The sequence below is a fragment of the Molothrus aeneus genome, chromosome 2 (assembly GCF_037042795.1).
Source record: "Molothrus aeneus isolate 106 chromosome 2, BPBGC_Maene_1.0, whole genome shotgun sequence".
NCBI classification, from domain to species: Eukaryota; Metazoa; Chordata; class Aves; order Passeriformes; family Icteridae; genus Molothrus; species Molothrus aeneus.
Genome location: NC_089647.1, coordinates 117,193,630 through 117,206,632, shown reverse-complemented (window position 1 = coordinate 117,206,632; position 13,003 = coordinate 117,193,630). Strand labels below are relative to the sequence as shown.

The 13,003-nt window shown below is 57.4% G+C and overlaps 1 protein-coding gene across 6 annotated transcripts in view; it reads left to right on the top strand.

The window, feature by feature from the left end:
- Nucleotides 1-13,003, top strand: part of STIM1 (stromal interaction molecule 1) — a 73,586-nt gene that overhangs the window by 799 nt on the left and 59,784 nt on the right. The gene's annotated exons all lie outside the window — the stretch shown is intronic.

Genomic DNA, 13,003 nt, shown 5'->3' with positions numbered 1-13,003 from the left:
CCCTGGAGCCGGCTCCGTGGGCTCCGTGTCCTTGTGGCGGTGCCCGAGGTCAGCCGGAGCTGTGAGCCCGGGCCGGGCCGGCCGCAGCCCCGGGCACCGGCAGTGCCGAGCGCCGCTGCCGGGACCCCCGGGTGCAGCCCGGCCCGGGCAGGCCTTGCTGGGGGCGGCTCGGGGGATGTGGGCGCGGGGAAGGGGCTGGGGCGGTGTTTGGATGCTGGTGTTTGATGGAAGGCGCCGCAGCGGAGCCCTGGGAAGGGCTCGGCTCTGAGCCTGGGGCTCGCCGGGGACAAGGAGCCTGCCCTGGAGCCGGGGCAGCAGCAGAACCGTGGGCAGCTCGGGGTGGGAGCCCGGGCAGCTCGGCGGCTCCATGCCGGCCCGGGCTGGGGTCTGTCACTGGCTGTCCCCGGGACCAGGGCTCCTCATCCCCTCTGGCCGTGCCCCTGAACCCTCGGCCCGTTCGCATCCAGTCTGCTCCACTAAGGAAACTGGATCTCCGCAGTCCTTGTGAAGCAAGGTTTGTGCCTCCAAGGAATTTCCAGCGCGGTTATTTTTGGAGGCCCTGCAGAAGTGTGGCAGCCTGGGTGATTCAGCTGCTGGCTGTGCTCTTGGCGAGCGGAGGCAGCCCCGGCACGGGCGGCAGCGGCCCCAGAGCTGCCCCCGCCGCGGCTGCTCCAGCGCTTCGGGTCACGCTGGGCCGTGGTTTGGCTCCGAACCGCCATGGGACTGCTGGCTGGCTCGGGCTGGAGCCCCAAAGGTGCAGGAAAGTGGCCACGGAGGGATCGGTGTCCCCTGCTCCGTGTCCCGTCCCGGGGCAGCCGGGCGGGCTCCGTGCCCTCTGCTGCCGCGGGTCCCCCGAGGTCTCCGGGCCGCTGGGTTTGGAGCTCTCTGAGCTGTCGCTCCCAGCTCCCAGCAGGGAATGTCCTCAGCCGGCACAGGACACGCTTTTCCCGCTGTTTTCCCTGGAAGCAGAAGGTGTTGCTGCTCGGTGGGAGGCAGAGGTGAGTGCTGGACGCTTTTGAAAGTGAAAGTGCTCGGCTTTGACACGTTTTCCAACGTGCAAAGGTGATTTTTTTTTTTTTTAATTCTTTAATTAGGATGGCAGGGTTTTAACGATAAAACGTCAGCACCGGGGAAGTTTCTCGGGCGGTGCAGGGAAGTGCTTGCAGAGAGCAGGAGCCTGAGCTGCAGCGCTTCTTGGGCTGCTGAGGTTGCTCTGCGCGTTCAGGGGATGGATGCATCAGCAGGTTTTACAGAGCATTAGGAATGATCCCGATTCACAGTTTGGGAGATCTTTTAAGCAAGAGTTTGAAACGGGTGGGTTTATCCATGCAGGAAGATAAGAATTGGTGACTGAATCCCGGGGAAAACCAGATTTTCTCCTGTCTTTGACTCCCTCAGAGGCGAATTGAGGCCTTAATCTTTGATCTGTAATCTTTTCCTGCCGGGATCACGCTGAAGTTTGGTTCCACTCGCCGTACAGGAGCCCTGTAAGGAGGTGTGGGGGGTTTGGAGCCCCTGGCCCTGCCCGAGGCCAGGTTTGGGCTCCTGCCGCTGTCACAGGATGTGTGACGGCCCCACGGCATTGTTTGCACCCGCCCTGGTTATTTTTAGCCCGAATTTGTCAGGCTGCAGCCCGGCCTGGGACCTTTTCACACCCCTTAAAAGGGGGCAAACCAGGCTCCTCAGGGACAAACTGGACTTCCAGGAATTTTTCCCCCTCTTTCTGCTCATATGCTGTGCTCTGGCTGTTGCCCAGATCAGCCAGGTTTTGGTGCTTTTTCTGGTCCTTATCAGAACATCCTCCGGGGCTGTGGCCAATATTTTACATGAGTTTTATGTGGGCCATCAAAAATGTGACCCATTGTTTGGGTCAAATGTCTTAAACTTCAACTTATTTAAAATGCTAATCTTTCTCAGCTGGCTCTTCCTCCTTAAATCACATCACCTGCAACCAGTGTGTGGGATTTAAGGTTGTTTTTATTTTAATTGCTCGCCCTCTGTGCAGCCCAGCACAGGAGGGCACTCCCAGGTGTGTTTGTAGGAGCTCCGAGGAAAGCTGGCTGTGGAGGATGGGGGTTTGGATGGCTGGGGCTCATCCCTGGTTCACAAACACTCCCAGGTGTGTTTGTAGGAGCTCCGAGGAAAGCTGGCTGTGGAGGATGGGGGTTTGGATGGCTGGGGCTCATCCCTGGTTCCCTCAATGGTGACAGCTTCCCCCTGCAGATCCAGGGGGATCCAGACCCCCCTGCAGTAATATGGAAGTGGTGCCAGTCTGCATTGCCCTGAGCCTTATTTCATTGTGCAGGGAATTCCTTCCTGGGGTCTGGCATCCACAGGGAGCTGGGTCCCTGTTCTGGCATCCTTGAGGCAGCTCAGGGATTGTGGTGTGGATTTCCCCTCTTTCCTGCAGCAGCTCAGAGGTGGGCTCTGAATTCTGTGTTGGGTGGAGGCATTTTTGGGTGATGCCTCAGAGGGTGGCAAGGGCTGGGCTCTGGTGCAGGGCTGGCACAGGTTTGGTGGCTTTTTCTCTTTCTCAGCAGCTCCTCTTTCTCATCCTTGCTCCTTCTCCTGCCCTGTCTCCTGCTTCACTGATTCCTTCATCTCAACCCTTCTTGAGTCATCTTTGCTCCTATCTCAGTGCTTTAAAGAACAAGTTAAAACCACATCCTGATCGTGTTGGTGCCCAAGGCTGCAGGACTGTGCCCAGGGCTGTTCCTGTGTGTGCCTGGAACACCTGGAGCTGCCCTTAACCCCAGGGAGCCTCCTGTGGCACAAAGTCAGGCTGAGGAAGCGGGGCTGCAGCCACAGCCTGGTGTCTGTCATTGATTCCAGAGGGGAGAATGTGAATTTCTGGCTGAGGAGGCTGTGCCCAACCCTGTCTGTCCTTGCCATCCCAAGGCCCAGGGGTTCATTGGAAGTGAATCCTTTGCTGCAGAACCTCTGCCTTGGGAAGTGCTGGGTTTGGGCTTGAACCCAGCATGAGGGCTTTTGTCCTGTGAGCAGGAGGAGGCCTCAGTGGAGCTGCGAGGGGCTCAGTGATGCCTTATCCTGCAGGGTAGGACAGGCTGGGTCTCTGTCCTTCCACACACCTGGGGCAGTTCATGGGGCACAGCGACCTGCTTTGCTCTCCTTCCTTTGATAAAATGCCTCGTAAAGGAGATGTTGCTGTTAAATTCAGTCCTTTGAGGGGTTCACTGAATAGAAATTGCACCTGTGAGCAGCAGCTTTGGGTTGGGTGAGGGAGATGAAGCAGTTGTGGGAACACTTGGAGGCTCTGCCAGGGAAAAGTCCATGTTCTTCCCCAGCTCAGCTGGAAGCACAGCCTCGGCTTCCTTCGGGAATGGAACTCATCTCGAGGAATTGCCATTCTGAGAGCTGGAAAAATCGTGTTTTGGCAGCAAAGTGGCCTCATGTGGAGAAGGAGGAGGAGCAGGGCAGTGCTGGGGCTGCTGGGGAGCTCCTGGCTCCCTCCAGCTCATTCCCTTCCCTGCTTGGCCCAGAAACTTGGAGTAATGCTCAGCTGGATCAGAGAGAGGCTCTTAATTTAATTTCTTGTTAGATTTATTTATTTGCTGCCTTGGAAAGCAGCTGTCTCCATGTCTGCTGTGCCCCTGGGGTGGTCCCTGCCTGCAGGAGGGTGCAGGGGGAGCTGCTGGGGCTGCAGCTCCTGCCCCAAACCCTGCTTTGGATTGTCCTTTCCCACCACGGGGCAGGGATACACACACCCACGGGGAAGGCAGCAATCCCTCTGTCCTTTCCATCCTTTGCTCTCAGGAGGGCATGGAGTAGAAAATGTGTGAGGAAGGAGCCTCCTGAAATCCCTTGTGGTGCAGCTGCAGGGTCTGGGATGCTCTGGTGGGCCTGGAGCAGAGCCCCATCCCAAGAGGAGTGAGAAGGAGAAGCACTTTGTGTTTCTGTGGCCTGCTCAGCTGGTGCTTGGCTCATGGGCTGCCTGAGTGTGTTGGTACACACAATTCCTCGTGGGAGCTCTCTCCTCCTTGGGGCAGGGGCTGGAGGGATGGGTGGGGGTCTGGGGACAGCCCAGGGCAGCTGAGGTACCCTCCAGGGAGGTGTGGTTCATGAGCTGCCGGCCAGCTGGGGAGGGAGGGGAGCTCAAAGGCCATCCTGGTGTTTAGGGGCTGCCCAGGGAGCTTTGCAGTGCCCAGCCCTGCAGGTGTCCCCTGCAGGTGGCACTGAGTGCTCTGGGCTGGGGACAAGGTGCCCATGGGGCACAGCTGGCACTGCATGGGCTGGCAGGGCTGGGCCAGCCCCGGGGATTTGGGGATTTGTTAGTAAAATATCCCTTTCTGTGAGCTGGTGGCTGAACAGCAGCACTTGCCTGGGGTTATCCCTGTCCTGCTGCTTGTCCCACTTGGAGGCTGTGCTGGCAGTGCCTCGTGTCCCTGGTGCTCCCAAGCCCAGGGGCAGTGCCAGCCCTGGCCACCCTTCGGTGCTGGACTGTGCCCAGCCTGGCATTCTGCTCCCCAGAGCCCTAATTGCACAAACTGATTAGTGTTAAAAAAGCTGTTTCCTCCATTAATTAGCTTTGCTTTCAATCCAGAGAGGGAGAAATCAACTCCTGGCAGGCAGGAGAGTTGTGGCTCTCCCTGGGCAGCTCTGGGTTGCCTCTGGAAAGGCCCTTTGAGACCAGGGTGGTTCCTGTTCTGGCTGGCCCAGCTGTGTGGGGCCCTGCTGTGGGTAACTGCAGGGCCAGGAACATTCTGGAAACAGGAGCTGGGACCTGCACTGCTCTTGGGTGAGGGTCTGGGGATCCCCCTGCCCCCAGCTGGAGAAGGAGATTCCATTAGCCCTCCTTGTGTCAGTCAGGGCCCACTGGGGAGAAATCCTTCCCTGGCAGGGTGGGCAGGCCCTGGCACAGGGTGCCCAGAGCAGCTGGGGCTGCCCCTGCATCCCTGGCAGTGCCCAAGGCCAGGCTGGGCACTGGGGACAGTGGGAGGTGTCCCTGCCATGGCAGGGGTGGGATGGGGTGGACTTTAAGGTGCCTCTAAGCGCAGTCCAGTGTGGGATGCTGTGACTGATGGGGGTTTTGGCCTCTTTTCTGCCTTCTCCTGTTACCAGGTGCAGCTCTGGGACCTGCTGCTTCCCCCTCCTGCCCTTGAGGCTCTCTTTGCTGCTGGATTTTGGGGATGTTTCCTGTGGAGGCAGCGCTGTCGTGCTGAGTCTGCTCTGCTCCCGTGGCTGATCCATGCTGGGCTCTCTGGGACGCTTTAATTTTCCCTCACCTTCATTTCCCCAGCCCCTGCAGCCCTGCCTGATTAATTCTGTGGCACCTCCAGAGCTCCGGTTCAGTTTTAGGAGCTGGTGCTGGCAGGGACAGGGACTCTTTAATTAAAGCCATTGCTCTGTCACTCCTGCAGCACATGGGAGCCTTGAGGAGCTCCTGCCTCACGCTGTGCCAGGGCCTGCCCACCCTGCCAGGGAACAATTCCTCATTGCCAAGATCCCACCCAGCCCTGCCCTCTGGCACTGGCAGCCATTCCCTGGGTGCTGTCCCTGCAGGCCTTGTCCCCAGTCCCTCTGCAGCTCTCCTGGAGCCCCTGCAGGCCCTGCCAGGGGCTCTGAGCTCTCTGCAATAATCCTGATAATACAATTCATGGCAGGGGGTGATGGCAGGGCTGTGCCCACGAGCTTGTCCTGGCCCAGGTGCCCGGCCCTGCAGTGCATGGAAAACCTTGAGAGGAGCAAGAGAAGTCACAGGGGAGCCATGCCTGATTGTGTCCCAGGACTGTCCCTGCCTGCTTGTTCTCCCTCTGTGAAATAGTACCGGGGTGCTTGTTTGTTTGGATTATGGACCTATTTTTAAGTAACCTATTTTTTCCACTTTGGAAAATGCATTAACTCACTGTGTGGCACGGACATCTGTGGGGTTTGACTTTGGGAACCACCAAGTGCTCCTTGGAAGTCTCTCACCACCACCCTGAGGGGGAGAGGGGTTGCCTCTAGCATATGTATATATATATATATATATATTTGTGTATATGTTTTTATCCTCACCTTGCTGATGTTTGCCACAAGAGGCATTTGCAGGATGCAGGGAGGCAGCTCCTTGGAAGTGCTCTTTATCCCACCAAGGAGCTCTGGGTGTTCTCAGTCCCACCACCCCTTCACCTCCTCTGGGCTTTGGGACTTGCTGATCCCCGCAGCTCTCAGAAAGTGGAAGGAGCAGCAGTGCAGTTGGGAACGGGGATGTTTGGTAACACACACACATGTTTTGCAGGAAAAGGCACTATTTTTGTAGCCCAGTGTTTGTTTTTCCCTGAAGGATGGCGTTTTAAGGTCAGTTTAATTCTTCTCTGCAGGTTTGGAGCTCCGGTGCCGTAAATTCGGCTGTTCTGGGAGGATAAGAACGCAATAAACAGGAGAACTTGAGGAATGTTCCTCTCTGAGTTACAAAGGAACAGCTTGCTGCTTGGAACAGCCTGCCCCTTCCTAGGCAAGGGAGGCTTTGGATTGCAGGAAAGGCAGGAATAATTCAGGATTAAAGCTGCTAAGCAATGCATGTGTTTAGATCTGTAAGAGTGCCAGGACATAATTAATGGGTGAGTAAGCCAAAGGGAAAAAAAAGTAATTTTTTTAACTGGATAGAGATGGATGGAGGATAGAAACGAATTTTTGGGGGGACAAAAATAATTCTGGAAGTGTTCTGCTCCAAGCAGCTGCTGTTGTTCGGGGTGCCTGGGTGGGTTTGTTCTGGAGTTTGGCAGCTGGAGGGTAAAAATCCAGGTTTGGCACCTTGTGCTGGCCTGAAGGCCTCGTGCTTGTCACAGAGCAGCTCCAGGAGTGCAGGTGAAGTGAGGAGATCTCCAGGCCAGGCAGACTGTGGAAGGGTTCTTCCCTCTTAATCCATGTGTGATGCTTTTCCCACCTGCTGGGGCTGAGCTCAGGGGTTGCTGCTGAGGGAACTGATCCCATCTCAGGCAGGGCAGATCCTGCTGGAGCTTCCCAGCTTCCTCCTCTGGTTGGCATTTCTGGAGCTGGATCCAAGTCCAGGGATGAAGTGTTGATGGGGAAGTGGCTGATGGAAGGTCTGAGCACCTCAGAGTGTTTGGGGAAGGTGACAGCAGTTTGGTGTTCCTGGGGTTTCGCAGTGGGTCTGGGCTGTAAACTGCAGAATCGAGGAGATCTTTTCCAAACCTGTGGAAAGGATCAGGAAGGACTTGTCCATGGCATGCTTTTATCTGTGTGGTGTGTGGATCCAGGTGGCTCTGCCCGGGGGCTCAGGGTGCTTTGTCCCCAGCCAGGACTGGGGCACAAACCCAGCACAGCTGCTGATGCTGCCCGGGGATCTGGGGGCTTGGGTTGTGCCAGGCTCTGCCAGAGCAGCCCCAGCTCTGCTTTGTGCTGTTACCCAGGGTCTCAGAGCTGTTATCTTCCCAGCTGCCTCCTGGAGCCCAGGCTGGCTCTGTCCCGAGAGGGGTGAGTGCGTCCTGCAGGGCTGGCAGGGTGAAGAGGGCCCTCAGCTTCCTCAGGGAGTGCCACTCCTGCAGCCTGGCCTGCTGAGAGTCAGTTAATTCAGCTGTGTCCTGGAGGGCCTCTGGATGGAAGAGGGCATGCTCCAGAAGTGTGGAACTGGCAGGTGCGGAAGCCAAGTTGGAATGGTGCTGCTTTTGTGGGAATGGTGATGGCAGCACGCCTGGCAGAGGGATCTCTTGGTGGGGCAGTGATGGGGGCTGTCCTCATCCCACCTCCTCCCACCATGGGTGTTATCCTGTGCCACCCCAGGGCTGTCCCCATCCCATCCCATCCCTGCCCTCCTGGCTCTGCTCCTGCTGCACTCAGAGGTTTCTCATGGACCACACTGTTTCCTGGACATTTGCACGCTGGGTTTTGGAGATAAACAGGTTTTCCTGTTCATTTCATTTGCTGTATCATTAAGATAAAAAGAGGGTGGAAAGGGATGTTTGGGGGCATTCAGTGCTGTTCTCCCACACTGCAGGATGATTCCTAGAGAAATTTTCCTGACAGCAATTGCTGTGAAAAGTGGGGTCGCTGGTTATTTTTTCTCCCATCTTTTATTTTTCTTCTTGGGAAAGGAGAAAAAATGTTTGATGCTTCAAAGGGTGAGGCTCAGCCCTTGGAGTTTGTCACGTCCTTAACGGGAATGTCTGGCATTCCTGTGCCATCCTGCAGATGGATATCTTCAGAGGTGTGCTGGATGGGGCACTGCTCTCCCTGCCACCCCTCCCTCCCCGAGGGCTGGCTGGGGGGATGCTCCAGTGGCACTGACCCCTCAGGAGCTCCCTGGGCAGGGGACAACTCAGGAGCTCTGGGCAGGGGACAACTCAGGAGCTCCCTGGGCAGGGGACAATACAGGAGCTCCCTGGGCAGGGGACAATACAGGAGCTCCCTGGGCAGGGGACAATACAGGAGCTCTGGGCAGGGGGGTAGGACAGAGCTCAGGACAGGACAGAGCTCAGGACACAGCTCAGGACAGGACAGAGCTCACTTGCTTCTGGCCAGAGCCTCCTGCTGTGGAGAACTTGTCCAGCTGGTTTGTTTTTCATCCCGGGGCTATTTTCAGTGCTCAGCCTAACAAGGTGAAATGGCTGAGATGCTTTCCTGTCCCTGGGACTCTGCTGGGAGGAGGTGTCCTGCTATCCCAGTATGCTGCTGTCCCAGTGTCCCAGCTCATCCCAGCCAGCTCGGCAGTACCTTTGGCTCTTGGCTGTGCTGGCAGCACTCAGGGGTTTGGAGGAGCCATCCTGGCTCTGCACAGGCACCCAGAGCACAGGGAGCCCCAAGTCCCAGCAGTGTGATGGCCCTGGTGCCCTCCTGAGGCTGGGAACGTGGCAGGATCCAGGACAAAGCTGAGCTCTATGTGGGAGAAGCAGCAGGAAAGCCAGGATCAGCCCAGGCCTGCTGTGCCCACAGGGCTGTGCTCTCTTGGGTCCTGCAGGAGCACTGGAACTGGGGTGGAGGTTTCCTGAGCTGTAGGAAAAGGGGACATTTCACCCCAGCTCATCCTTACTCCCCCTGCAGTGTGTAATGGGTTCATTCTCATGATTCCTTTGGGGTTGGGAGAAACTCCAGCTGCTGTTCACTCAGGGAACAGGAATTGTTCAACCAGACCCAAGTCTTGCTCTGTGGTTCAAGCTCAGGTGGCTTCTTCAGCATCTGCCAAACACCTGTGCTGGGAATGCCACTCCCAACTCCTTGGAGTTCCTCACGGGCCCTGGATGTGTAACTTCATGGTGCTGTGGGATGTGGAAGCCCCAGGCTTCCTGTTCCTGAGGCAGGAGTAACGTGCAGAGATGTCACTGTTGTGCAGGAGGTCACCTGGCAGAGCAGGGACTCGAGACCCTCCCCAAGGGCAGCGTGGTGGCACATCCAGCATTCCCAGGAAGGCTTCACTGACACCTGCCCTGGCCCTGGGAGTGAATCCACCGCCTTCTGTTTCCCAGAGAAACAAGGGAATTTGTGTTGGAAAGGAGGAGGAAAAAAGGCTTTTGTTCACTAGAGTCATTGTGTGAGCCTTGGTAGAAATACTTGTGAAGGCATTGGTGCACAGGGTGAGAAAGGGCTGGGTTTACTGGGGGCTATCCTGGAATTATTTAGGTTGGGAAAGCCCTTGCAGAGTTCAACTAAGCCATGTCCCCAAGTGCCACATGCACAGCGCTGTTAGATCCCTCCAGGGATGTGATTCCACCCCTGCCCTGGCAGCCTGGGCCACTTGGAATTGGTTTGGGCAAGAATTTTCAGGGAAGCTGCAGGGAAGTTCCCTGTTTGCAGCAGAGGAGGAAGGAAAGAAAGCTTGTGGCTCCTTTTCCCCTTTATGCTGCTGCTGGAAAGAATATTTTCTGCCTGGAGGGTATGGAGTGTTTTTTTCCCTGAATTAATGAGGTATTAAAGAAGATCCAGAGGAGTCTGGGCTCATCCTCCTGAGTCACCTGAGTGTTTGTGTTAGGATTTGGCAGGGAGCTTCCCTGGTAGCCAGAGTTATCCCTTTGGTAAACACAGGCCTTCAGCGTGGCTGTGGCTGGTACCGAGTCAGCACAGCCCAGCCCAGCAGAAATCACCCAGAATTTCACACTCTGACCCGAGCTTTGCAGCCCAACATCCCCAAGTGTTGCTGCTCAGACCCCAGGGCCGCTGCTCCTCTGGTCCTGGAGGACTGCAAGGAATTAACCCTGAATAATGAGTTTGAAGAGTTGGATTTGAGAGAATGCAGAGCTCTCTGCAGATGGTTTGGTTTGCTGGTGCCTCCTTGGCTCTGGGAGTGGACAGGGCTTAGGAGGGATTTCTCTGTGGCCTAACGATGGCTAAACTTAGTCCTGTGTGTTCTGGCTGGGCACGGAAGTGCTGCAGAGGTGACACTTCTGCTCTTGGGAAAGAAATACCACCAGTAGAGTCAGTGGCTGTGGCCTGTGCTGGTACTGGGCAGGAGAGCTGATAGAGAGAAACTCAGCTTCCTTTTTGGGGTTTTGGGGACTTTTTTTCAGATCAGCTGATGTAGCCTGAAGATACAAGATTTACATGAAAAAGTAACATTTATTTTTCCTTACAAATGCTTTTTTCCCTCCAAGTGAAGTGTCCAAAACTCTGGGCAAATAAAGCTTCCAGCCAGGTGATTTGGGAGTGGGATGGGCTCTGCTCTCCTCCAGCCCTAAACCCCCCTCCCTGGGCTGACCCCACAGCAGAGCTGCTCCAGTTTGGGAGTCCCTGCATAGGAGGGACCTGGAACTGCTGGAGAGAGACCAGGGGAGCCCCGGAGCTGCTCCAGGGCTGGAGCCCCTCTGGAGCCAGGCTGGGAGAGCTGGGGGTGCTCACCTGGAGAGGAGCAGCTCCAGGGAGAGCTCAGAGCCCCTGGCAGGGCCTGCAGGGGCTCCAGGAGAGCTGCAGAGGGACTGGGGACAAGGCCTGCAGGGACAGCACCCAGGGAATGGCTGCCAGTGCCAGAGGGCAGGGCTGGATGGGATCTTGGCAATGAGGAATTGTTCCCTGGCAGGGTGGGCAGGCCCTGGCACAGGGTGCCCAGAGCAGCTGGGGCTGCCTCTGCATCCCTGGCAGTGCCCAAGGCCAGGCTGGGCACTGGGGCTGGGAGCCATGGAAAGTGTCCCTGCTGTGGCAGGGGTGGCACTGGGTGGGTTTCAGTGTCTCTTTCAAGAAGACACCAGGTGCAGGTTTTTTTAGAATTTAACTTTTAAGCTGTTCATGACAATAATAATGTTAAGTTTTTTTCAAGTGTTATTTTTTGGGGTTTTTTTCCAGTAATGAAATTTTATTTTTAATTTGCACATGGAATGCTGCTGTTTTCTCAAGTTTGGTGGCTGATGTCATGCAGAAAGTCTCGGTCCCTCCCACTGTGTTTGGGAACAAGAATCTTTTTAAATAAGTCAAGGCCACTCTCTGTGATTTGGAGCACATCTCCGAGGCAGCCTCAGCTTGCTGGAAGCTGTGCTGGTCTGTAATTAACTCTGCTAAACAAAGTGTTCTGTGCCCATGGCAGCCACAGACACTGTGCTGCATTCCCAGGGTGGTCCCAAACCCTTCCCAGCTGCAGTTTGGGGCAGTTTGAGCTGTCTGTCCTGTGGTCTGTGTGCTCTGCTGAGGGGCTGCTCCGGGTGACAGAGCCGTGACTGCCGGGGCACTGCTCCCACGGAGAATATTCCAGTGCAGCTGCCAGCCTCGGCATGGGAACAAGGAGAGGGCTCCCAGAGCCCCGTCCGTGCAGGAGAGGGCTCCCAGAGCCCCGTCCGTGCAGGAGAGGGCTCCCAGAGCCCCGTCCATTGAGGAGAGGGCTCCCAGAGCCCCGTCCATTGAGGAGAGGGCTCCCAGAGCCCCGTCCATTGAGGAGAGGGCTCCCAGAGCCCCGTCCATTGAGGAGAGGGCTCCCAGAGCCCCGTCCATTGAGGAGAGGGCTCCCAGAGCCCCGTCCGTGCAGGAGAGGGATCCCAGAGCCCCGTCCATTGAGGAGAGGGCTCCCAGAGCCCCGTCCATTGAGGAGAGGGCTCCCAGAGCCCCGTCCGTGCAGGAGAGGGCTCCCAGAGCCCCGTCCGTGCAGGAGAGGGCTCCCAGAGCCCCGTCCGTGCAGGAGAGGGCTCCCAGAGCCCCGTCCATTGAGGAGAGGGCTCCCAGAGCCCCGTCCATTGAGGAGAGGGCTCCCAGAGCCCCGTCCGTGCAGGAGAGGGATCCCAGAGCCCCGTCCGTGCAGGAGAGGGATCCCAGAGCCCTGTCCATGGCTCTGAGCCCCCTCAGCTCTGGGTTTGTGCTTTGTGAGGCAGGGCCAGGGCCGTGAGGGGAGGGAGAGCTGTGCTGCTCCCAGAGCAGACCTGCAGCTCTGCTGGGCACTGCTCCTGTGTGCAGAGCTCCCACCTTCTGCCCCGCTGTGTGCCTGCAGGATTTATGGAGCGCTGAGGAAGGCGCCTGAGGAATTTATTTGTTTGCCCTTGGAGTGCTGCTCCGAGCACTGCCTGTGCCGCGGGTCCCTGCGGGGCCGGCGGCTCCAGGACGGGCCCTCACACCACGGGCCCTCGCACCAGCCCGTCCCTGTGCCGTTCCCTGCCCGGTGATTTATCCCCTCCCTGAAGCTCCGGGGGGCATTGCCTTAGCGAGGCACTGCCTGTGGGAAGGATCTGTTTGTTCGGCCCCGGTGCTGTGCGGGCAGAGCCAGCCCTGCTGGCCTGGCTGCTGCCGGGGCGCTCGGCATGGCGCGTTCCCCCTCAGCGCGGGGGAACCATGGCGAACGTGGATTGTGAGGCTGTGGGGAAAGCAGCAGCACAGTGGGGTCTGGGTGTGCTGTGGGACAGGTGGAAAAGAAGCACCTGGAGTCCCCATCCCAGGCCCTGAGGGGTACATGGGGCAGTAAAAGGTGCGTGTGCAGGTACATGGTACAAGGGATGGAGGGCAGGGATGGATCAGGAGTTCTTGGCAATGAGGAATTGTTCCCTCCAGGGTGGGCAGGCCCTGGCACAGGGTGCCCAGAGCAGCTGGGGCTGCCCCTGCATCCCTGGCAGTGCCCAAGGCCAGGCTGGACACTGGGGCT